The sequence below is a fragment of the Pongo abelii genome, chromosome 21 (genome assembly GCF_028885655.2).
Source record: "Pongo abelii isolate AG06213 chromosome 21, NHGRI_mPonAbe1-v2.0_pri, whole genome shotgun sequence".
Classification (NCBI taxonomy): domain Eukaryota; kingdom Metazoa; phylum Chordata; class Mammalia; order Primates; family Hominidae; genus Pongo; species Pongo abelii.
In genome coordinates, this window is record NC_072006.2 from 62936142 (window position 1) to 62962963 (window position 26822).

The 26822-nt window shown below is 45.2% G+C and overlaps 1 long non-coding RNA gene across 1 annotated transcript in view; it reads left to right on the forward strand.

Moving 5' to 3' along the window:
- Window positions 1-26822, forward strand: part of LOC129052165 (uncharacterized) — a 59920-nt gene that overhangs the window by 15818 nt on the left and 17280 nt on the right. The gene's annotated exons all lie outside the window — the stretch shown is intronic.

Genomic DNA, 26822 nt, shown 5'->3' on the forward strand with positions numbered 1-26822 from the left:
TTCCTTCCTTCCTTTTTTTTCCACAAGCGCTGACTGCTAGTGAGGTTTCTTTTTAGAAAGTTTTGGCCAGGTGGCTCACACCTGTAATTCCAACATTTTGGGAGACCAAGGTGGGTGGATCACCTGAGGACAGGAGTTCGAGACCAGCCTGGCCAACATGGTGAAACCCTGTCTCTACTAAAAATACAAAAATTAGCTGGGTGTGGTGGCAGGTGACTGTAATTCCAGCTACTCAGGAGGCTGAGGCAGAATCGCTTGAACCCGGGAGGTTGCAGTGAGCTGAGATCATGCCACTGCACTACAGCCTGGGTCACAGAATGAGACTCCATCTCAAAAAAAAAGTTTTAATTATGCATTTAAATTTCCTTAATAGATATAGGATTATCTATTCTTTGTAAGGTGATGTTCAATGTTCAGTCTTCCATTCCTGATATTGATCATTTGTGTTGTCCTTTTCCACTGGTCAGTCCTGATAGAGGTTTATCTGTTTTATTATTTTTTTTTCAAAGCAGCAGCTATCGGCTTCATTATTTTCTTTTCTCAATTTCATTAATGTCTACTCTTATCTTCATTATTTCCTTTCTTTTGTTTATGATTGTTTCATCTTCACTAATGGCTTATTATTATTTATGTCTCTTTAAAAATTTTTAGTTGTTGACCCAAGTTTTATCACATGCATCTTTAATTAAAAATTCTAACCTCAAATAATATGATACTACTTTATATCTAGTCTAAGAAGCTTACAAAATATGCTAATTATTCTTTTCTCCAACACTTTTGTGTCACTGGTGTCATATATTAATATTTTATTTTTATGTATGCTATGAGTACACAACAGCTTGTTACTACTTTTGTTTTTGCTACTACTTTTTTGAAAGTCAGTTATCTTTTAGATTAGGAGTTGACAAATTTTTTCTGTAAAGGGTCAAATAGTAAATATTTTAGGTCTTGTAGGCCACAAATTCTGGACCCTGTCATAGTGTAAAAGCAGCCATAGACAATACATACATGAACTTGTGTGGCTTTGGTCCAGTAAAAACCTTTATTTACAAAAACAAGCGGTGGGCTAGATTTGGCCCACAGGCTGGGATACATTTTGAGTTGATAGTTTTTGTTGTTGTTGTTGTTTTAGCACTTTTATTATCTTGTGGCTTGCCTGACATCTCAGGGGAAGTCTGATGTAATTCTTATCTTTGTTCCTCTGCACCTATTATTTTTCTCTGTCTACCTTTATGATTTTGTCTTTATCTTTAGTGTTCAGCAGTTTGAATAAGCTCTTTCCAGGTGTTTGTTTTTGTTTAATTTATCCTGGTTGGTGTACTCTCAACTTTTTGGATCTGTGGTTTGGTGTCTGTCATTAGTTTTGAAAAATGCTTTTTGTATAATTTCAACTATTTTAATGTATTAATGTACATCTTTTGTATTTTAATGTATTAATATTGGTTTCATGGCCCATAAAATGGTTTTCTTTGGTTAATACTTCTTGTGTACTTGGGTGGAGTGTTCTATAAATGTCAATTAGATAATTATTTCTTCAAATATTTTTTTCTGCCTCATTCTGTCTTCTCATTCTGGAATTCCAGTTACTGTTCTGCTAGACCATTTGTTATTGTCTCACAATTCTTGGATACTCTGCTTATTTTTAAAACTCCTTTTCCTCTTTGAGCTTGAATAATTTCTACTGACCTATGCTTAAGTTAGTTGATTCTTTTCTTACCTGTGTTAAATTTACTAATGAGTCTATAAAAATCATTATCTTTATGAGTGTGATTTTTATTTCAAGAATTTCCATTTGATTTTTTTTCTTATCATTTCACTCCTCCGCTGAACTTACCCATTTGATAACTCATGGTGTTCTCATTTCCACTAGAGTCTATAACATTTTAATCAGTTATTTAAAATTCCTATCTAATAATTCCATCATCTGTATCATAGCTGTGTCTAATTCTGTTGATTCTTTTGTCTCTTGACAGTGTGTTGTTTTTTTTCCCTCACTTCTTTGAATGCCTCACATTTTTTTATTGAAAGCCAGACATCTTATGTAGGACAATAGATACTGAGGTTTTAACATCTGGGAATGGAGCATGTCTTTATTTCTGCTAGGACTTGAGTATGGGCAGTTGAGTTGGTCTATTTAGGAATTCAGATGTGTTAGATTTCATTGTTGGCTATAGTTGCTCCCAGTGTGCTGCCAGCTTCAAAGTCCTTTTATGTTAGTCTGAGTTTAAGTTGGGGGCTGGTTTGCCAGAGTATTTTTTTCAGCCTTTGCTGCACCCTCAGCTTTTAGTCTTCCTTTGTGCTTTGCCATTGATTGAGTCTCTCTCCTGTCTCTTGTTTCTCTCCCGGGAACAGACCACTGTTACCTGCTACTCCATATCTGTTTGCCTGGTAATAGGGGTTGGGGAATATTCTCTGTTGTGCTTATTTTGTCTCAGTCTTAGCCAGGCACTTCATGGTTCTGTTTAGCTCCCAGCTATTGGTCTGGGCCTAGGATGCATTCCTGCCCACCCTACTATACACCAGGAATAGTGTGAGGGGGGTTTGCTGTTGTTGTAGTTTCCTTCAGTCAGCTTCAATAATTTTCATTAGTGCCCTCATGGCAGTAGGTTTCATTGCCCTTCCCCTAGATGTTTTAGGGAGATCCAGGTGAGGATTTGTGCTTTTTCTGCGGTGGTTTCTGTCCCCCTTCCCCAGTCCTATGCTGCAAGGGATGCTTTCTCGGTATTCTCATCTTGCCCTTTCCTATCTTTTTTGTGAGCACTCAGTTCAGCAGTGGAAACAAGCCTGCATATAGAGTGAATTCATCTTATGTCTGTGGCTCTCAGAAGTGCCATATAGTCTCAGCAGCCCATGCTCAGCCTTTAGCAATTTGTTCAATATTCTAGCTATTTTTTTTCCTGCCAGCATCTGATGGCATCTACTCCAGATAAGCAAGTATTCCAGTCCTGGCTCTCCTTAGAGGTACCTATCTTTCCTTACATTTCATGTTTGCTGGTTGCCTTGTAACTCAGATCTCTGCTGGATTAAAGAAAAGTTGCAAAATTTCAAATTATCTGGCTTGGTTTTCTATTGGAGTAGTAAGAATGGGAGTGATAGTCTTTCCAGCATTTTACATCTGAAGCAGTTCAACTTCTTTTAAAAATAAACTTTCTCCAGTAAAAATAATGTGTCCTTTAATATATTAATGACATGAAGCAAAGCAAATACTATGAAGCAAAGTTAATCATACAAAGCACCTACAACAGGGCTTTGGAGTCAGCATTCTGTCTCATATTTTCTGTGTGACTTTGCAGAAGGTACTGGACCTTGAGCATCAGTTTCTGTTTCCTGGTCTGTACAATGGAGATCGAATATTATCCGAAGAATTAAAAGAGCTAGTATATAAAAAGTGCTTGGCTGATGTTAAGTGCTCCACTAAATTGATAAAATTAACAGATGTTATTACTTTACATGGATTTAAAGACCATCTCTGCGGTGTGGAAGACAGTCCCAGATGCAGTTGGGAAATGAGGTGATTCTTCTCTGTGTGATTCCCAAATCTCCTGTACTCTGGCTGGCATAAGTGTGTCTGTGTGTTTAGGAGAATGTTCACTGGTAGAATTCTCTGAAGTAGCTTCTGCCACTACTACCACCATTCAAAGCATACTCTAAGAGAAAAGAAGGAAATATTTACAGAGTGTGAGAGACAGTGAAAATATCCAGCCCAAGACCAGGCATGGAGAAAGCCCCCAGGAAACATCAACAAAGTGAGGAGGGAATGTACAGATGGGAGAAGTATGTATGGCTTGGAATAGATGCCCCCACAGCTTAGTCCTTGCATGTGAACCAATAGCTGTGTGTCTGGGTGACCTTGGGCTCGACCCTTGACACCCCTGAACCTCAATTTCTCATTAGCAAGATGGCAGAAATCTCTGCTGCCCTCCCTCACCTCTTATGATTGTTGTAAGGCGGAAACAAGACCCTGTCTGTGACCATTTGGAAACTCTACAAACATATCAGGTATTAGTGTTAAAAATGATCACTCAAACCCATTCTGAAAGGTTGAAGGATACGTGAAAAGTGGACCTTGAGGCCTTCTCAATTATGGCTTCAGAAATAGTTAAGGTAAAGTCAGGCGGCAAGTGATCAATGCCTCTCGATGTTTCTTTCCCAAGGAGGCACTCAGATTTTTGCAGCTGCCTGACATGTTTCTTAACAACTTACCTCCAACTGGAGAAACATCAGTAGTTGTCGAGGCCACAGTTTGTCTGGCTGATTTATACAAATCGGTGAAACAATATCTCCAGCCTATTCTTTGATCTTGGTTTGAAGCAAGTCAACTTAAACACTCATGGGAGCTGGAAGGAGATCCTTCATATAAATGTGCCCACAAATCTTTCTTGGATGCTCAGGGTGAGGCCTCTGCTAGTTGTTTCAAAGGCCTCATCCATCATGACAGGGGGAATAAAAACTCAAGTTATGCTTTATTAACCTTATTGATTGCCACCCTTGACCCAACTCAACCCGTATCCAACTGCGGCAGGAATTTCTAACTCAACTTTTGCTGTAGTAGAACTGCACTTCCTCCACTACAATCCTCTCTGCACCCTCCCTCCCTGTCGTGGCACCTCTCTTTAATCAAGAAGAGCAGCACAGAAGGAAGATCTCACTGCTGGAGACCAAGTGCTGTGGGTCATTAAGGGGGCCAGTTCTGGAGCTTGAATGCCTGGGTTTGAATCCCAGCTCCAGCATATACTGACCTTGGGCGAGTTCTAGAAATCTGCCCCTGCCTCAGAATCTCCATTTATAAATTTATATGGTGCATTGCTAGGGTTATACCAGATAAACAGAATCAGGAATTTAAATATGTATATTTTAAGGAATTGGTTGTGGGACTGTGGAGTCCGGCCTAGTAAGTCTGAAATCTGCAGGGCAGGCTGACAGACTAGAGGCCTGCAGGCAGGAGCTGATGCTGTGGACTAGACCAGGGGCAAAATTTCATTTTCCTCTGTGAACCTCAGTTTTGCTGTTGAGGTCTTTCCACTGATTGGATGAGGTCCCCAGATTATTAAGGACAATCGTTACTTAAAGTCCCTGACTGTAGACATTAACCCATGATAACTATAATACTGTCACAGCAGCACCTGCATTAGTGCTTGGTGGAATAACTAGGTGCTAGAGCCTAGCCAAGTTGACACATTGAACTGACCAGCACAGATGGTGTAGAAGTGATGTGAAGAGTATGAGGTACCACATGTAAAGTTTGCAGGCTGGGACCCAGAACACAGTGTGGACTCAATAAATATGAGCTGTTCTTATTGCTGTGAGGATGCAGAGAGAAGACTCACAAATGGCCCCGTGTATGGTAAGTGCTCAGTAAACATTAGCGATTATTATGTCTTCAAAATTTCACTCAATATGCATCATTAATGTCAGGGCTGTGATGGTGGTGAGGGCACTGACTGGGGCCTATGGTAGCAAGTCTTCTCATGCACACTCACACACACAGTCTCACACACACTTGCATACTCACACCCATACACATACACACACTCATACAATCATACTCACACACACACATGGTTGATGACAAGTGGTGACTTCATAGGATGAGGACTTATGAAGGATCTAGAGTCTGAGGACTTCGGGAGTGGAGGTTTGCAGGATGAGCAAGTTTCCTGGGGAAGGGGTGGTGGCTGGAGGGGCGGGGCTGTGGAAGCCCACCGCAGCTAGGACAGGCACAAGCGTCGGCCCCTGGGCAGGGTCCTAGTGTGGTGGGGTGGGTCCCAGCCAAACCCTGCATATCAGATCCTGACTATGGATACTTGATTGCTTTGATTTGATTTTATTTATTTTTATTTTTTTGAGATGGAGTCTCACTCTGTCACCCAGGCTGGAGTATGATGGCATGATCTCGGCTCACTGCAACCTCCGCCTCCTGGGTTCAAGCGATTCTCCTGCCTCAGCCTCCTGGGATTGCAGGCACCCACCACCATGCCTGGCTAATTTTTGTATTTTTAGTAGAGATGGGTTTTCACCATGTTGGCCAGGCTGGTCTCGAACTCCTGACTTCAGGTGATCTGCCCTCCTCGACCTTCCAAAGTGCTGGGATTACAGGTGTGAGCCACCATGCCTGGCCCTGCTTTGATTTTGTATTGGCATTTTTTTTCTCTCTTGGTCTGAAAATAATTTAAAAAATTGCTTATTGGCCATATCCATCTATCAATCTATTTTAAAAATAACATACCAACATTATTGCTAACAATATGATTATTCCTAAAAACAGCTCCAGATTTCTTTGCAGTTCTTGTCTCATTAGGGCTGTGCGTCCCTATCTGTGTATTTTAAAATCATCTGAAATGATTCGTCTCTGACTGGGGAAACCAGGAGGTGGCTAACCTTTCCTTAAAGGCCAGATCACCTAGGTGAAAAATGAGATATCCTCTTGAAAGCAACAAGGACAAGGTTGTTCAGCATGCGTAAACCTGAGTGTCGTGATTGGTTCGTCTGGTCAGGTCAGGATACACATGCGCTCCGCATCCCCCTTGCCATCTCAGTTCCAGGCCAACATTGTCTCTCACCTGATAACTGTCACAGCTTACAAAATGGTCTCCCTGCTCCCACTCTACCCTGTGCCCTAGCCTTATCCTTTTGTACTTGGCAGCCAGAGTGATTTCTTTTCCAAATTGAACTGTAATATCACACTGAAAAGGGGTTCAAAGAATTGTCCCAAAGTCATGGACAGAATGGGAGGCCATTGCCTAAGTGAAATGAGTCAGAAGCAGAAAGTCAAGTCACTGCATGTTCTCACTTATAAGTGGGGGCTAAACAGTGGGTCCACATGGGCATACAGAGGAGGGTAATAGACACTAGAGACTCCAGCAGGTAGGAGGGTGGGTGTATTAGTCTGTTCTCACTCTGCTAATAAACAAGTACTGGAGACTGAGTAATTTATAAAGAAAAAGAGGCTTAATGAGCTCACAGTTCCACATGGCTGGAGAGGCCTCACAATCATGGCAGAAGGCAAAGGAGGAGCAAAGGGAGGTCTTACATGGCAGCAGGCAAGAGGGCATGTGCAGGGGAACTGCCCTTTATAGAACCATCAGATTGAGTGAGACTTATTCACCGTCACAAGAAGGGGAAAAATCCACCACCATGATTCAATTACCTCCCACCAGGTCCCTCCCATGACACATGCAGATTATGTGAGTTACAATTCAAGATGAGATTTGGGTGGGGACACAGCCAAACCATATCAGTGGGAGAGGGTTGAGTGTTGACAAGTTACCTATGGGGTACAAAGTGCACTCTTCAGGTGATTCAGGTACACTGAAAGCCCAGACTTCACTGCCATGCAGTATATGGAGGTAACGATGGCACTTGTATCCCCTAAAGCTATAACAATTTTTAAAATAAAATAAAAATGGTCATATAGCACACTTCTATGGAACCTCAACCCAGATCAAGAAGTTGCTTCCTTGTCCCATCTCAGAAACTGTGTCCCCCTCACCCCCAGCAAGAGAACCACTGTTTTGACATCTCACATTATTATTTCATTTTACCTGCATTTGAATTGTCTTTCAATGGAGTAACTCAGATTATATTCTGTTGTGTCTTGCTCCTTTTGCATAACTTTTTAAAGTGAGACACAACCATGTAGTTGTGTGTGGGTATAGCTCTGCTGTTATTTTTGTTGTACAATATTCTATTTATAAATATGCTATAAATTATTTATCTATTTTGCTGTTGATGGATATTTGAATTGTTTCCTTTTTGGGGGCTACTACAAACAGCACATGTATGAACATTCCTGTCCGTGTATACACCGCTGTTGGACAGAAGCAGATTTTCTGTGTTATGGAGTGTACATAGGTTCAGTTTCTATAGATACCACCAGTTTTCCAAAGCAGTGGTCCTAGTCCACATTCTCAGCTGCAGTGTATGAGAATTCTAGCTGTTCTATACCCTTGGATTATGTGCCATTGTCTGGGGGTCTTCTGTTTGTTTTATTTTTGTTCCTTTAGTTTTTCCATTCTCTGGGTGTGTAGAGTACTTTACTGTGCTTTTAATTTGCATTTATCTGATGGCTAATTAGGTTGAGCCTCTTTTCATGTGCTCACTGATTATTTGGACATCTTTTTGTGAAGTGTGCCTGTTCAAGTCTTTTGCCCATTTTTATATTGGTGTGTTTGTATTCTCTCTGGACTTGTAATAGTTTCTTACAGGTCTGGATATGACTCCTCTGTCATTTGTCTGTGATTTAGTTATGAAAGAGAATCTGTTCAGGAATCTGATCTTGTCACTCTCCTGGCATCCCCGTCTTCATAGGGCAGCATCTTTGAGAGGTTCTGGTACTCAGGCCTTTGAGTTCTCTGGCCTGTCTTTGGGCCACCCTATTCTATGGCTTCTCCTTCAGCTATACTAGAGCCTCTAGAGTGTCCTTCTCCTTGTCCTGGAATCTGACACAGGGCAGTGTGACTCAGAGCTAAGGGCATAGACTCTGGAGCCAGACTGCCTGGTCTCACTGCTCAAGTGTCAAATGGTGCTGACAATAATAATAATCCCCCCTCAAGAGTTGTGAGGAGTTAGTGTGAAGTCCTTAGAAGAGTGCTGAGCACATGGCAAGGGGGGGAGTGAGCGTGAATATTTTTTTTATCATCATTTATGTTCATTGAGGTTCTGCTTTTGGAAATGTCCTTTCCTTTCATCCCCTATGATTCTAATCACCCCTGGCTAATTCCTACCTACCCTATAAGTCTCAGCTCCAAAATCATGTCTTCAGGGAAGCCTTCTGTGTCAGTCAGCACAAGCTTAGTTGACTTGCAGTAATGAACAGCCTCAAACTTGCAGTTGCTTTAAACCATCAGAACATATTTTCTGCCACATGTTCCCTGTCGGGTGGCTAGGGGATCTGCCACCATGATGCTTTTGGATCTTTGCTCCAGAACCTCATCCATGGACCAGCCACTACCTGGACGGTCAATAGGCAGTGGTAGAGGGAAAAAAGGCTCTGGCAGGTTTCACACAGGGGATTAATGCTCACCAGGAATGACTCATGTCTCTCCCACTCTCGCCAGAACTAGTCACAGGCCACACTGACTGCAGGGGCCAGGAAGTTCAGTCCCACCTTGTACTCAGAAGGAGAGAGAACTGAGATATTTGGAGGGTTGCACCAATGACTAATGACAATTTGCCTGAACCCCAAACTGAGTTAGGCCATGCTATTGTGTGCTTTGTCTATTTTACCTTTCTAACACACACTAGTGTGCAGTCATGTGTTTGTGTGACTATTTGATTATTGTCTATGTCTCCCACCAGACTGAATTTCACAAGGGCAGGGCCCTATTGGAACTGTTGACTGCTCTATCCCTGTTTCTGTCACTTGCCCCTTGCAGACATTTGAGAAGTTTGGTGTCTAGCAGTCAATCATTGGAGAATAGATTCTGGTCTCTTTATCCTGCCATCTCTAGATACCTTTTCTTCTTTTAATTATTCACTGCAGAAATTTATCTATCCGTCTCCCAGCTTCCACAGTTATCAACATGCCAATCTTGTTTCATCGAATTCCCATATTTCATTGCAGAAATTTTTGAGTCTATAAAAAATAGAATCATATAGCAAACTCTCATGTACCCATCTCCCAGCTTAAACAGTTATCAACATGCCAATCTTGTTTCAGTGAATTCCCACATTCTCTCCCCACCACTATTTTAAAGTAAACACATCCTATCATTTCATTCTCAAGTCATTCACTACAATGTAATACCATTACTGTGCCTCAAAAATGGACAGTCATTTTTAAATATCATATAATACCCAGTCAATGTTGCAATTCCATTGATGGCCTCATAAATGCTTTGTTCAAATTAAGATCCAAAGAAGATCCACATATTACATTTGGTTGATTTGGTATTGGAAATATTTAGTGAATCTCCATTCCCTTTTTTATTTTCTTATTTTTCTGTTGGAAACCGTATCACCCATCCCGTATCCTTTGCCATAATCTCGATTTTGCTGATGGGATGGTGTCTTTTGATATGTTCCTTTGTCCCCTGTGTGTCCTGCAAACCTGTAGCTAGCTCTCAGTAAGATCTAGAAGTTTGATGATGTTCATATTTGATTTTTTTTGGCAAGAATTCATCAGAGTTGTCATTGTATACTTGTACTGCCTCATTCCACGTGATGCTTCCTCAGAGGTTTTGGGGTTTGCCAGCCTGATCCACCATGGTACCCACCTTCATCCACGGTACCCACCCCCACCCCCCAATTCCCAGTGACCCCACTCCTGTTTACTTTGTTCCACTTTCTTACAAGAAAAATCACATCCTGAAATGTTCCCTCCTTGCATGGAAAACCCATCCAGACCAGGCTCAAGTCATAAAAGAGCATGAGACATGGATCTCCATTTGTTATGAGGTTAGTGGGCATCAGCTTTATCAATAGCCCCCATCTTTAATCAAGAAGAAATTACCCACTGGTGGGACATTATGGTTTTCTTTTACAACTAGCTCGTTTTTAAAAAAATTAATTTCAGTTCAATTTTTTTTTTTAATTTTAAGTTTCGGGATCCATGTGCAGGATGTGCAGGTTTGTTACATGGGTAAACGTGTGCCATGGTGGTTTGCTGCCCCCATCAGCCCATCACCTAGGTATTAAACCCCACATGCATTAGCTATTTATCATGATGCTCTCCCCCACCATCCCCCCACACAGGCCCCAGTGTGTGTTGTTCCCCTCCCTGTGTCCATGTGTTCTCATTGTTCAGCTCCCATTTACAAGTGAGAACATCCGGCATTTGGTTTTCTGTTCCTGCGTTCATTTGCTGAGGTTAATGGCTCAGTTCAACTTTTAAGCAAGGAAAGAGAAGGATAATTGTGCAGCGTTTCCTGAAAAGTTATGAAAGAAAGCAAAGGGTCATTTTTCAGAACTCCTCTCCCACCGTTAAGAATCATCCGTCGTGGCTCTTCTTTGCATCTTGCAGCTGAGCTGTAAGCCCTGGAATTGGCTGATGGGGCTTTGCTTCCAAAGATGTTTCTCAGATCCTCCTATTTACAAGGAGGGTGTTTGGAACTAGAAAAAAGCTGGAGGTTCGCGTCAGGGGAAATTCTCAGTGCAGCTCCACACTCTCATGCCTGCTGGGAATCCGGGCCCTCCCCACTCCCACCCTCTCCTCTGCAGCCCTCTCCTCTCTTCTCCATCCTTATTTCCATTCGAATCAGTGGTTCTGGGGTGCTGTCAGGCATGAGCACTGATGAAGGGATTTTTCAAGCTGTAATTTATCATGTAGATGAAGGTTTGATCCCTTGTTTGGTGCCTGCAACATTGGGGTCCTAATTTCCACTCCAGGGCCAGTTCTCTGTGGAGCAGGGCAAACCTTGCCTAACCTTTCTATGTTAGTTTCATCTCCTGGAAAATAGAGTTAATATCTACTCTGCTCCTAGGAACACAGGAATTAGTTATTGTTTTTTCAGAGTGCTAATCTCATACCTTTGCCAACACAAAGCAATTCCACCAACAGCCCACAAATTATATCTGATCACATAGTGGCTGAATGTGTTGATCATCACTACTTCCATTGTGAAACTCGAAACTAATACTTTTAAGGTTGCCACTTTATTCATAAATCCAAGAAGTTATCACAGCCACTGCAGTGAGTGAGGTTCAGAGCTGAGGGCCACTTGGAAAAAATCACCACCCACTGCAGTCCCGGCCTCCATCCAAGGCTGGGCAGGCTATCACGAAGCAAACAAGAAGGTCACGACAGGCTGCAGCTTCGTCCCTTTCCATTTCAGGCTATGATTAATCTTTTCTGATGTTCTTTTATTTGAAAAAATAATCTAAACTGGCCCCAGACAGAACCAACTCTCCTTAAAAGGGAAATCTACATGAAAGGACAGAATGTTGCTCACAGAGAGAAAAGACAGGGAACCCATCGCTGGAGGTTTGAGGCTCCTGAGGAGAGCACTAAGGTGCCTCGTCTTTAATTTATGGGCATAACGGGAGAGCTCTTTCTTCTTGAAGTTGGTGATTCACAACCTCATTTGAGGTCTGATTCCATCAAAAATACATCCAGCTCCAAGGGCTGCCAAAAAAGGAGGTTTTCTCTAACCCAAGAGACCCCACACAGTTTCTCCTCCAGCCTGGAGACCTGAGTGTACTGTCAGGGCCCCCACCTTCAGTTCTCCTGCCCTCCTGAGTTGTAAGTAGTCCCCAGGAAAGACTCTTCAAGAGGCAGGCTGCTTGGGTCTGGATGGTTCTCTAAGTCAGAGTTTCTCAACCGATGTGCGACTGACATTTGAGGCTGAGTCACTGGGGTGGTGGGGACTGACCTGTGCATCACAGGAGGTTTAGCATCCTTCCTGCTCCCACCCACTGGATTCTGTGAGCAGCCCCTTCTCCCGTTGCGACAACGAAAAATGTCTCCAGACATTGCCAAATGCTTGTGGGTGAGGGGGTGCAAAATCACCCTGGTGGCAATTCATGGAGCTGTTGGTCCCACAGCCCTTTCCAGGGTGCCTTCATGTCCACAGGGAAAATTTGAAGTGCCAGGGCCTTTGGCTGAGTGGGTGAGACCTTGGGAAGGCAGAGCATGGAGCTGTCCTGACATGTGAGCATTTTTTTCCCTTGTGCACAGGTCCACCTGGCAACCGTGCTACGAGTCATTGTGGCCTGCCTCCCAGGTGCCCCTTTGAATTGTGCCCACCAACCAGGTGGTTAATCAGCTCTCCAGCACTGCTTGGAAGCGTCCCTGCCTAAGTGAGCATGTAATTACCAGCTCGCACCCTCAGCCGTGGACACGCAGGAGAGCAGCGGCAGAAACGGGTGGCTCATTGCAGGAGGGGGAGCGGGGGACTCTGGCTTTTGAAGCGTGACATGAATGCCAAAGATGATGGTGTCCATCCCCTTTGGAGACTGGACATGTTTTACTGGCCTTTACTGGAACACAGCCGCCGGATCCCTGCAGATGGCTAGGGCTACCTGAGCTACCTGTGTGAGGGAGCGGGCCCCCAGCCACGGGGGGCACCTGAAGAGTGGCCTAAACCTGCACACACCTTGGCCTCTTGTTAGGTCCAGGGGGGTGTTTTATTTAGCAGCCTTGCTCCCCATCATATCAAAAGAATTAAAATACGCCCACACTAATTATAGTTTGTTTGCATAAAAATATTTGAAAGGAGTTTAATGGTTTTGCTTCTTAAATTATCTGGCGGCAGGTAATTCATCAAAGTTGCAATTACCTGTGATTTGCCCCACAACCAATAGGCATCCTTAGGCATTCTTGCAATGGTTTTCTCAAACGTAATGCAGTTTTTATGACGACGACATCATCAATACTGCATCCAGCAAGCAGTGAGGAGGCTGCACTGCTGTAGTTGGCAGGCGTTTAATGAAGCATTTATTAATTTTGATTTTGTGGCTTTCTTGTTGAATTTTGGAGCCCATAATTGTCTTCACATTGCACACACTTGCATGGACCCCAGAAAGGTTCATGCCTAAGGCTCTTGGGGGTTTGTGGGTGGGGGGGTGCTCTTTTCTCTTGGCAGTATGCTGAAGGTGAGAAGATTCCAGAGGCAGCTGAACAGTCACTTTGCTGGGGAAGATTTGCTTAGCTGCTGGAGTCACTCCCAGTTTCCTCTTTCTTGGTTTTTGTGGTGGTAAAAATTAAGTCCAAACATCTGGAGAGCCACAGGTGTGATTTGCAAACATCAAACACAGCATTCATTCCTTATTTCTTGATTAATTTGTTGGCTGTCGGCTTTCTGATCAGTCTACCAGCTGGGCATTTTACTTTTCTCTTACTGCAAACGAAGCGTAATTGCTGGGACGCAAACCGGTCGGAAAAACAATAAGAAATTAGGCATAATTGGGCGGCATTTCCTGACGAGCTATAATGCCAAGCTCAACATGGGAGCTAGTGTTTTATTTTCTTTTTTACAAAAAGGGACTTCACAATTATTCCTAGCGCGTGAGTTTTCCTCCCCACTGCTTTCCAATGCCTGGGACTGAGCGGAGGGGGTGATTTCCTTCTTCCCAACCAGAGGTAGCGAATCTCTCAGTTGCTTATGGTAATATTTAAAGACACAAAAAGGCCAGGACAATTAGAAATGTGCACAAGTAGCTATAGGGCTGACGTTATTGATGCCTTTGTGATCAATAGCACTATTTTTATTTGGATTGCTGGGTAAGAACAAGCCTTAGGAAGCTACGGACACAAAATTTAGAGAGCCCTGCAGAGGGCTTGTAAAACCCTGTTGTAACTCTCATGTCAGGCCGGGAATAACGGCTGATTTAAAGGCTTTGGCTGGTGCAGTGAGGCGGGGTTTCTATCAGTGTATGCCCAGGAGAGGGGATTACATCTGCCCGGCGTCCAGACCCCAGGTGGAGTGAAGCCGTTTATAACACAATTTGGCTGCAGTTGAATTTTAATCTTGGGATCCACCGATTGCTTTAAGGGTGAGCTCGAGAAGCCACCATTTGTTTTTAATAGCTTTACCCAGAGACTAAAGAAATCCCTCCCCCCACAGTTGTTCTGTTCGGGGTTGTGTTTGTGGAAGGGAATTGAAAGAGAAGATTTGGTAAATAGGAGTCATGGACTGTCATGCTTTCTGGATGAACTGTTTGGACATTGGCTTTCTGATAATCATCGTAGCTAATATTTACTGGGTGCTAATGACACGTGGGGATGCTGCTAAGCACATTTCACATCATGTTTATCTTCTTAATTATTTATTTTATTTTATTATTTTTTTTGAGACAGACTCTCACTCTGTTGCCCAGGCTGGAGTGCAGTGGTGCAATCACCACTCACTGCAGCCTCTGCCTTTGAAAGGGCTCAAGCAATCTTCCCACCTCAGCCTCCCGGGTAGCTGGGAACACAGGCACCTGCCACCACGCCTGGCTAAATTTTTTTTGTATTTTTTGTAGTTTTGTAGAGATGGGGTCTCCCCATGTTGCCCAGGCTGGTCTTGAACTCCTAGGCTCAAGCAAGTCACCCACCTTGGCCTTCCAAAGTGCTGGGATTATAGGCCTGAGCTACCATGCCCAGCCACATCGTGTTTATTTAAAACAAACAAACAAACAAACAAAAACAAAACCCGACTCACAACAACCTGTGAGAGACTATCTCAGGCCCATCTTCTGGACCTGCACTGGCCAATATGGTCACCATTCATTACTGCGCTTGAAATGTGGCCAGTCCATGCAGAGACAAGTTGTAAATGTCAAGCATTCACCAGATTTCAGACTTAAGGTGAAAAAAAAAAGTGTTAACTACTCAATTAATAACTTTTATATTGATTACATGCTGGGATTTGGGTGATATAAAATGTATAATGAAAGTTGTATTCTTTTGATTTTGTACCCATTTGTTTTTACTTTTTGAACATGTGGCTAGGAAATACAAAATTACGGATGTGATTCACATTATACTTCTGTTATAAGGCACTGATCTAGAAGAAGAAAAGACTCACAGACCTGTAATCCCAGCACTCTGGGAGGCCAAAGTGGGCGGATCACCTGAGGTCAGGAGTTTGAGACCAGCCTGGACAACATGATGAAACCCCATCTCTACTAAAAATGCAAAAATTAGCGGGCCTGGTGGCATGCTACTTAGGAGGCTGAGTCAGGAGAATTGCTTGAACCTGGGAGGCGGAGGTTGCAGTGAGCTAAGATCACGTCACTGCACTCCAGCGTGGGTGACACAGTGAGACTCAGTTTAAAAAAAGAAAGAAAGAAAGAAAGAGGCCCAGAGACTTAAAGGATCTTGCCCAAGGCCGCCCAGTATGCAAGTGTCCGGGCCTTTTAGATGCTAACAGCATGACCCCAGAATGGGCACTTGTGCATGAGTCAGTTTCTCAGTCAGCTTTTTGTCACCGGCCCTAAATCCCTGCAGACTTTGGTTGAATTTGTAGCCCCTCCGGTCTCAGTTTTCCCAGCTCGGTCATCAGAGGCTGGAGTTGAATGGTCTTTGTGGCTTTTTTGCGGACAATGACGTTCTCAATTTTGTACTCTTTGGCACAGAGTGGTGTAATGTGGAGAGGGGAGCATCAGTCTCTCTCTTAATGCTTATTTAATTATATTTAATTAGGAATCTTGTTGCAATTGGTCTCCTGGGGCCATCTGCTGTGGAGATTTTTGAAAAATCCAAATTTTATTTCTTGCCATCGATCCATGTGGTTAATGGGCCTGAGGAGGAATGATGTCATCTGTCCTTCTAACTTAGCACAAGAGGCAGAAGGAGAAATTGAGCAAAATTGGGCCGATCACCCGAGAAGGCCACCCTTTGGAGAGCCAGGGCGGGCCTGGCTCATTCCTTCAGGTTCTCATCTGTAGTGCCCACTGTGTGCCCCAGCTTGCTCTGCCTTGTGCCAGGATTTTGGGGACAGCTGGGTTCTGGCATCATCTGTGCCCTTGTTAACATGGTACCCTAAAATTGATGCTTGCCCTGATGGTAAAATGGTGGTCTGCATGTGATCGGCACCAATTTGTGATGTCCAGGGTTCTTGAGTCAGCCACCTATTCCCTGGGTTGCCTTCAAGATGACCTGAGTGGACTCACTGCCTATTCTTTTCCCTCTGGGTGGAATAGGATTCTTACAGGAGTAGGGTGATAAGAGAAGGGGGCTCTCCTTCATTGCTGCCATCAGGCTCCTTGGTGGAAAACTGGGGCAGGATTCAAAGCAAGGCTGACATGACCTGTACTTCCCCAGAAAGGAGCCGCTGGAGGCCTGGCTAGGGCCAGCTCTCCAGCCCCGGCAGCTGCCCCCCACCCACCCCCACCGGGCATTTAATCAGTGTAGCTGATTAGTTGAAACACACCACAGGCTGGGAGCCTGCGACCCTGGCTGGCGTCCTGGGCTGTTGTTTATGGCTGGGTGATTTGAGGCAAGCCTCCCGACCCCGCTGAGCCTCGGATCCCTCATTTGCAAAATGAGACTTATCGTATCTGCCCTCCTCCCTCCCCAAGTTGTTGAGAGGCTCCAACAATGTCGAGAGGCTGATATGAAATGTGGGTAAACAGGAGAGTGGTATTTAAATGCACGCTATTACCATAATTGCCTTGTATTGTGTGTGTATATCTTATCTCCCCAATTAGATCTGAGATCCTTGGTGACAGCCACCATGTCTCCCCCCTTTTGATATTCCCCACGCAGCTGGGATGATGCTGAACATATGGCTGCTGCTCAATAAATATGTTCTGAATTGTACTGAATTTCATTTTGGTTCCAAATCACCCTAAAAACTTGATTAGGTGCAGCCCAAAGGAGCAGGCTGGATGAGGGAGGCTCCCCAGCCTGGCTCTGTGGCTGTTATGGGAAAATGTCTGTGGAATGAATGAATAGATGAATGAATGAATGTCTTGTGGTGTTTGCTTTACTCTTCCCGCTCCCAGCTTTGACACTGGCTGTGGAATCTGCCTCCTGTGCTCAAAATGACTTCTCCCTCTCCTCCTTCGGGATACGCTTTCTGCATCCTGCCTCGCTGTAGCTCAGATTTCTCTTAAGTAGTCAAACATAATATAAAATTGCCAACAAAAAGATCATTCCTGGATTAATTAATCTCCCCCTTTACGTAGGGAAAGACATAAAAGAGAGCATAAGATAAGAAAAGAAAACGAAATTAATCTCATACTTTCTATGGCTGCCTGTTAATTTCAAGCTTTCCTGCATCCAGGTGCCTGTGTTCCTGCTCGGTTTCTGGATTGCTTGGTACTTAAATGAAACATCTTATTAATCATTTCCCGGGAATGCTGTGCAGCCAAAAGGAAAACAAAGGCATTCAGGACCCACAGTAAGTTTATTTTTATAGTAATGCATACCTTATCATCAAGCATGGCCAATACATCAAAATGATAAGCCACATTTGTATATGATCTCACACTGCTATTGATAAATCACGTTAACGGTAAGCTGCTGGATCAATTCTGCCCTGACACCAACCTCTCCACGAAGTAGAGATTCGAGAATAAATGTGAAGGTAACCAGGGAATAAAACTGTTTGAGAAGTTTCACAAAAGAAGCTGAACTCTGCTAATCAGAAAGTAGATCCATCTTTAATTCCGAAATGACCGCACAGCAATTCAGCAGTCCTGAGGACAGGCAGAGTTTCTCAGCCCCAGGGTGGAATGGATGGCTTCCTATCTGTCTCCTGCCAAGGCTGCGTTCTCACATCTTCCAAAATGTCCATTAACCCCAGCTGGCCCCTCACCCCACCGAGATGATGTAAATATAATGATTAACCAATCCACACTAGCATTAAGATTTCTTGAAGCTCCTCTTCACTGAAAAATGCATTAGCTCCTGGCAGTACTGTCCAGAAATTAATTCACAGACAACCGAGCATCATTACCCATGGTCTGCCCTGGCTAACTGCTCTCTCTGTTAGTGAATTTGGGGATGGAAATGAGCTATTTCCATCCACTTTATCATCCAGAGACCTTAGTACATAGTGTATCTCTGGTAAGTGCTGTTATTGTAACCTGTTTCTAGAATTGCTATTACCAGTAATTCTGCAGAAACAGGGTCCCACCCAAAGCCATCGGCACAGTGCCTTTAAATCTTAAAATCAGCCTTTAATCTCTACTTTGATGTTGTTGGCAGAGGTGAGAGTTTCATTTCAGCCCAATTGCTGTGTCTTTTAATTTTTTTCAGTAGTGAGCTATCATCCCTCCAACCCCCTCCCCCAAACACTGAAGTCCAGAGGCCACTTTCTGGGAGAAGGTTGTTGCAAGGGGCCCAGGTGCTGGGGCTGGTTGGTAGGAAGGGGTGTAGAGAACCGTAAGGGCTCCCTACAGGAAAACATCAGGACTAGCACAAGCCACCCCTACAAAACACAGAGTGAGTAATGGAATTGGCATATGGCAATGAAGCCTGCAGGGAGAGCTCCCTTGACCTTCTGCATATGGAGTTTAGGGTCCCCTCTGGAAGGATCCCTGTCCCGGGATGCTGCCCTCCCTAGTACTTCCTCCTCATTCCCTTACACGTGGAGCTCCTGCTAGCTCTTCCCTAGTGGCCCACACTACCTGACTGAGCATCCCCTCCCATCATTTGCAGATCACAGTGGCCCCCTGCTCTCTAACTCCGGGTTTCACATCTGAGCTCCAGTTCCACCCCCGGACTTCTTGTCATCTGCTTCTCCTGCCATGCATCCGTCCCCTCACTTGTCCCCATGGACAGCTCTTCTCTATGGTGTAAGCCTTTGTTCTTCTGCAGGGGCCTCTCCTTCCTTCCCCGCTTCCCTTCCTGTGGACCTGCTCAATGTACATTCTGGCTATACATATATTTGGTCTCGGGATTCGGTTTCTGTCTGATTCTTTGAGTAGCTGCTGGGGTTCCCAGGGCATGGTCTGGATCCTGCTCATTTGAATTTCCCCTTTCCCTGCAGGGTTTGTTGCACAGTAGGTCTCTACAAATATTTATTAAATGAGTGTGCCTGTATTCAAACCCAGGAGATAGGGGAGAAAGATCAGAGGGAAGATTTGATAAACAGAAGTCTTCCAAGAAATAGCTTCCAACTCCAATCAGTTCTTTTTTATTTTATTATGGTAAGAACACTCAACATGAGATCTACCCTCTTAACGAATTTTAAAGTGAATTGCATATTATTCAACCTAATGATGACTGAAAAACGAAGTGCTGAAAAGACACTCAATAAACATAGGCCACCTTGGAAATGTATTAGTAATCATTATCGTCACCATGTGGCGGCTGTGGATTGAGCGTCTATTCTGTGCCAAACACTGTGCTGAGTGCTCTGTGCCTGTTCCCTTTTTTACCCCTGCCCCAATCCTCTGAAACAGGCCTGCTCTCACCCTCAGTGGAGATGAAGCCATGGAGGCTCTGAAAGCCACACCCGCCATCACCCAGCCAGGGGCTGCCTGAGCCCAGCAAGAGTCCATCCTGGGGGATGCTGAGTCCCTGACTCTCACCACCATGCATGTTGTCTCTGGGCTTCTAAAAAGGTTGAATGATACAAAGGTCCTGGGGAGGACCCATTATGAAAAGGGCATGTTCTTTGTTTTGGCCCCAGTACACAGCACCATCCGCCCATCATTGTCTTTCATTCAATCTCCAGCATGATCAGTAATATTTGTTAGCGGGAGAGGGGCTGGTGTGCGGGCTGCAGCCAGGCAGCAATGAAGCAGAAGCTTTACTTCTAAGAGAAGCTAATGGGCCCGGTTTAGGGGGGCACAAGCCCCTGACCTTGGTTGGATAAGCCTCTAGCACTAATCAGCATTACCGGGGAAGTCTGTATGCGCTAACAAAGCATAAATATTTGGTCTCTATTGAAGGTCTCCAGGGCCATGGCACACAGCAGCCTTAAACATGCATAGTCTACTTGCTTGTTAGGAAAGAGAAAACACACAGAAAAACAGCCCTTTGAATCCATTCTTCCCCATAGAAACAGAAACGATGTCCTGATCATTATGTCTAAAAAAGCAGTAGATACGAAAATTGGATTTGGTTGGAGCTGGATTTTAGCTGCAAATGGGTGGTTTTTAATAAAGTGCCTCATAGCAACCGATCTGTGAAAAGCTGCTACTTAAAAGCAAGTTCATATGATCTCAGAAAATGGCTCATCAGACAGGGCAGTCTCTAACTGTTTATTTATAGTTGTCTGCGCCAGATCAGATAAGCTAGTGCTCACAGAGGTGGGGCGGGGGGGGGAGCTTCTAGAATGTACCATCCATTGGAAACTCACAGCCTCAGACTGTGGATGTGATCAGAAAACGGATCATTGACTCACACTTTTGGAAACAGGGCCCGGTGGGGTGAGAGCTGTGGGGAGTTGGGTTGTGTTCTCGGGATAGAGGTTCTCCAAGTGCTCAGACCTGAGAGTTGTTTGTGAAGTCTGGGGGCTGAAGAAATAGGACTGGAGCTGGAGGACAGGCACCAGGGGCATGAATGAGGATAGGTGGATTGGGACTGAGTCCTGCCTATCAGACGTTTTGCCTGTTTGAACTTGAGCGAATGCCCTTCCTTTTATTTATTTATTTATTTATTTATTTGAGGCAGAGTCTCACTCTGTCACCCAGGCTGAAGTGCAGTGGCTCGATCTCAGCTCACTGCAACCTCTGCCTCCTCGATTCAAGTGATTCTCCTGCCTCAGCCTCCTGGGTAGCTGGGATTATAGGCACACACCACCACGCCCAGCTAATTTTTGTATTTTCAGTAGAGACGGGTTTTACCATGTTGGCCAGGCTGGTCTCAAACTCCTGACCTCAGCTGATCTGCCCGCCTCAGCCTCCAGAGTGCTGGGATTACAGGTTTGAGCCACTGCGCCCGGCCTATCTTTCTTTTTAAAAAGGCTTTATTGAGATACAATCCACGTTCCACACAATGCAACTATTTGAAGTGTAGAACTCAAAAGTTCTTAGTGTATTCACAGAGTTGTGTAACCATCACCACTGTCCATTTTGGAACATTTTCATCACCTCAAAAAAGAAACCCCTTACCCTTTAGCAATCATCCCCTATCCCCCTGTTCCCTCTAGCCCTGAGCAGTCTCTGTCTGCTTTGTCTCTACAGATTTGCCTGTTCTGGACATTTCCTTTGAATGGACTCATAGGGGATGCAGCGTTTTGCGTCCGGCTTTTCTCACTTAGCGCCGTGTTTTCAAGGTCCTTCTGCACTGTGGCCTGTGTCAGGGTTCCATTCCCTTTCAGGGCAGGCCCTTTCTGGTCTTCAGATTCCTCATTGGTCACATGGGGTGAACGCTGCCACGGGCTCCCTGCTGATAACCTTCCACTGGAGGGGAATCCAACTCAAGTGTTAGTGAGGGGCTGAGCTATGGAAATTCCCCCCAAGGGCAACTACTTCTTTAGCTCTTTATCCCTCCCTCACTCCCCTTAAAATGATGGTAATAGTTGAATGCTACTGTATTTCATCCATCAGAATAGAATAGCTTTCTCTCTTCCCCCACTGGGACTCCTGTTTTGTCCCATGGAATGCTTGGATGTGCGTTTGTTTTGATAACAGCAACAAGATTCCCTCGGATTTTTTTGAGCTTTCAGAGGGGCCAGGCCCTATGTTTGGGCTTTACATACAACAGCTCATATGGACCCTGTGAGGCAGAGAGTCATGGCCCTCACTGAGCAGATGAGGAAACTGAGGCTCAGAGAGGGTCAATGAAGTATCTCATATTCTCCACAGAAGGCTCAGTTCTTCTGTAAATGCCTCTGGGGTTCAAGAAACATAGTGTTCCTGGACTTGAATTTTCCAATACAAGTCTCTTGAGTAGTTCTAGGAGGCCCTGGAGAAGCTGTGAAACTGGTCTCCAAGCCACAGCACCCTGATACCTGGACACCTACGCCCCCAGGAGTACAGAGACATTAACAGACAAGGCCAATGAGACAGTGTGACAATGGGGGTTGCGGAGGAGCTTGGCTGGCCCTGAGCAGGTGCCCAGGAGAGGGGGCCTGGCAGAGGTTCCCCCAGAGGTAACGCCTGAGTGGTGTCTTACAGCACAAAGCGAAGTCACCCTGGGGGTGGGGGAGGCCCTCTGTACATCGTTTGATTAACTGTACTTAGAGGAGGTAGGTACAAAATGCTGTGGGAGTGCGGGGGCAGGGGTGATTAATCCTCCTATAATCTGTTTGCCACAGTTTTGCTGTTGCAGGAGGTTTTGCTGGAGAGATCGATTGGGTCTTAACAGAGTGGTGAAACGGTGCAGCGACTCTGTTGCTAACTCCAGCAGAGCCTCACCCAGAGGGAGGCTCAACCCTCACAGCCATGTGGCTTTGGGGATTTCAAACCAGTGCTTCTCTTGGTGGACTGGTGAAATTTTCCCACAGAACCCATTTGTTTGATGCAGGGAGTGGAAAGGATCAGAGGAGATGGGAAGAGAACAGGAAGAAAGGGAGAGATAGCAGGAATAACTAGCCTCTTATTTGATTCATTATTAAAAAGGTGAAGGTGCCCCTTCTTCCTTACTTCCACACTCAGAGTTTCTCTCAACCCCCATCACAGTCCTGTGAGGCAGATTCATGTCCCTCATTTTACTGGTAAAAAATTCAGGGGCCCAATAAGTGGAGTGGCTTGCCTAGAGTTGGGCAGGGAATCAGTGCCAAATTCAGGTCTTAATCCCAAAACTCCAAATGCCGTGCACGGCCAGAGGGGAGTAGGAGCTGGTGGTGCCCATGATGTTCCAGGAACCCCTAAGATGTGGCCTGATGCAGGGGTTTTACAGATGATCTTGCCACATTGCTGGGCTGGAGGACAATTTGGCCTATGCACATTGGGCTGTGGAAGCCCAGAGAAGGATGCCAGAATCTGCTGGGGCAGTCAGGGAAGGCTTCTTGGAAGGGGGATATTGAGGCTGGGTTTTGGTGGATGTGTAGGAGTCCTTGAGTTCACTAAGGGTGGAAGCTCATTCTGGGAATGGAAGCAGTATGTGCAAAGGCTCAGAGTTGGGATTGGGGACCGTGTATCCAGAGAACAATCTGACTTGCAGAGTGGCTGATGGCAGGATGTGGGGCTAGTTCGGAAAGCAGAGGCAGCCGGAAGAAGCATCATGGTTCACAGCTCCTCCACCACCCCTGTCTGTCAGGCACGCACAAGGTAGACTTTTCCTGGGGCAAGATTTTACTGGAAGTTAGGGAACTGCTCATTGCTTTAGGGTCTTTGGAAGCTAACAATGGATTCTCCAAGGAGTGAGAGCAAAGCCACAAGCAGAAAAGGATTATGCTGTTGAAATTGTGTAACTGACTCCCTCTGTTATTTTCTAATTAAGGAAGGGGTGAGGGGAGCCCCAAGGCTTTGAAGTAGCAAGAGAGAATTCTGAAATGTCTCCATCCGGCCCCACGAGAGGGTCTGATTACAGAGCAGGCTTCTCCAAGTGTGACGTCACCCACTGGGCAGTGGGGATCGGTCACAGGAGTGGGATGAGGCTTCAGCGTCTAAACCATAGAACTAAAATATCTGCAACCACAGGCCCTGAGGCCACAACCCAGTGTGGCCCTTCTCTTCCTAGGATAATGCAGTGGGCTCTGGACAGTGTCACTGGAAGCCCATGCTGCGTGCTGGGGTATTTCAGAGGGAAGACCCGAGTGCAGCATTCTGCTCTAGCTGTTCATCTTGGCTCTTGCAAGAGGCGTTTTCTTTCTCAGGAGAGAAGCAAGATTCTTTCTGGAATAAATGTTCAGATCTACCAGCTCCACGGCTGGTCAGAAGGAAGGAAAGAAGAAAGATAGGTTATCACTCCAAAGACTTCATCCAGCCTCATGAATGACCTGAATGGTACTATGGGCTGGTAGATTTCTGAGAGGTGATGGTGGCACCACTTAAAACATATAGCCCTGCGATTATGCCTGAAAATGCCACTCTTTGGGAGTCACTAGTTCAGCGAATCTTTACTAAGCACACACCATGTGCCAGGCACTGTGTCAGGGACCGGTGAGGATGGTGAACCCTGCCTGTCCGCTGTGACTGCATAGTCTGCAAGGAGAAAGCAATAGACAGATATAATAACTCCAGATTGGAATCCACTCCATGAGAGAAAGAGGGAAGCAGACAAGGGTGGTGAGAGGTACTGGGCTTTGGAGGGCAGCTGAGCTGACTCCACAGGAGGCCCAGAGGCTGCCCTGCAAGCGTGGGAAAGGCGTGCTAGACAGAAAGGGTGGCATGTGCTGAGGCCTCTGGGGCATTCCAGAAGTCAGCAGAAGGTTCCTGCCTAGGAGGGATGGAAGCAGGGGAAACATTCTGAAAGGGAGGCAGAAAGAGCTGGGAGGCCAGCTTCACTTTTGCACCAGGAATGGTCCCCAACAAGATCCACAGTGTAGACCTTGCCCCAAGAGGGTCTATAGAGCCCACCTCTCCCGCTTCATGGGAGTAGGGAAGGGGCCAACAGGTAGACTTCTTCTATTTCTATGTCTTTGCATCTTAAGATTTTGTATTCTGTAGTCATTGAAGAGGTTGGAGAATCTTTAGTTTGAAATGTAAGATGATTTCTTCAGGAAAAATGATCAGATTCCTCCTGACCTCTTGTTCCAAGGAGAATAGGCAGTATTTTATTATTGCGGCATTGTGTCATAGCTACAGCTAACACCATCTGAATGCTTGCCAATGTAACAAAGGGAAAATAAAGTGGGATGACTCAGTCTTGGGTCGTGAAAGCTCAGGAAAGTGAGACAACCACCTCCCCCTGCCAGCCTTGGTACAGGGAAGGAGGAAGATGGGCAGAAGCCAGTGCCTTCCTCTTGCCCAGCCCCGATCTCCACTTAGCAGACATCCAGCTGCCCAGCCTGGGGTCTTCACCATCTCATTCACCTGTTTGGAATATTAACCACTTTAAAAGAGCTTGGATGAGGGATGCTCTGTGATGAGTTCATTATGAAGACAAGAAGCCAACATTGAACAAAATACCTTGAGCCAAACACATTCCCTCTTTGAAGGAATTCTCAGGGCTAACATGCTAATGGGCATTATGACCACCCCGTAAGGAGGCTAAAGTACGTAGCCTTTCTCAAATCTACTTAAGGATGAGTGCTTATTTTAAGGTACATCTTATAGGCAGGGGATTTTGTGGAAATCGGTTTGGGATACAATGCTTTAACCTTATATGATTACCCTTTTACCTTTGTTGTCATCAAGAACAGCTTTAAAAGTGGCAGTGAGCAACCATCCATTCATCCAATCAACTACATATCCAACCACTTGTTCAAATAATCATCTGTTTATTCATTCAGTCTGCCATCCATCCATCCATCCATTCACTCATCCATCCATCTATCCATCCATCCATCCATCCATCCATCCATATACCTATCATCTGTACATATAAGCAGGCAGCCATCCAGGCTTTCCATACCCTGTACACAATACTAGGACTTTGGCAGACCCAAGACTAGATGTTTTCAGGGAGCTTCTAGTCTAATATAAGACTACCTCCCATACACAAATAACCAGATTTCTGGGTGAAAAGTGATTTTTGTCTTTGAGAAAATGAAATTCTAGAAGCTAAGAAACGGGGAAAGCTCCTCTCCTTAGGTGAGTCCTTGAGGGCATTTTTCCCGGGAAAAGGGATTTGGACATTAAACCCTGGAAGCTGGAGACCAGGGATCCCAGCAGGGGACCAGTGAGAGCAGAGGGCCAGAGGTTCGACAAGGGCATGCTGGGGGAGCCATCCTGCCCCCCTTCTTTGAGTCTCTGCCTGGCTGAGTAGCGACTACAGCACCGATAAAAGGCTGCTGTTCAGCTGCCACATTACTGGCAAGAACATCTCTAACGAGGCTTAATTCTTCCATCGGCATGCCTTTCCTTAGGTGCTGGCTTCAGAAACATTTAGTTCCATTTAGAATCAGAGGCTGAAATGTGTTTTGCTTCACAGTGCCCACAGATGAGGCCCTGAGAACTTGTCCTTGGCTGCACTGGGGCTGAAAAGTAACCACTGTCCAGTATTAAGCACCATTCACCTGTGGCCCCAGATGCTGACTTCCCAGAATATTCTACCACACGGCAACAGAGCTGGCAAGATCTCTATACATAATCAGAAAGAGATGAGATCCTTGGGGCTCTGCAGAGAAACCACCTGTTTGCCTAATAGGGCAGTGTGCTCAACACTCAACATGGCTGTGGGCTATGTAGGGGGACCCGGGTCCTGAGCTTGGGGTATAGGGGCTGGCCCACCAGCCAGGCACCCTGCCCCTAGAGGTTACATTCTAATGGGGGAAGACAGACAGTAAGTGCCAAATAAGTAAATAAGACAATGACACACCGTGCTAAATACTTGGGGGCGATAGGCTGATGTGCTGGAAGACAGTTTTAGACAGGGTGGTCAGGACAGGCTTCCTAAGGACGCGACATTTGAACTCAGATGAATGGCAAGAAGGAGCCAGGTGAAGTAAGAGCTA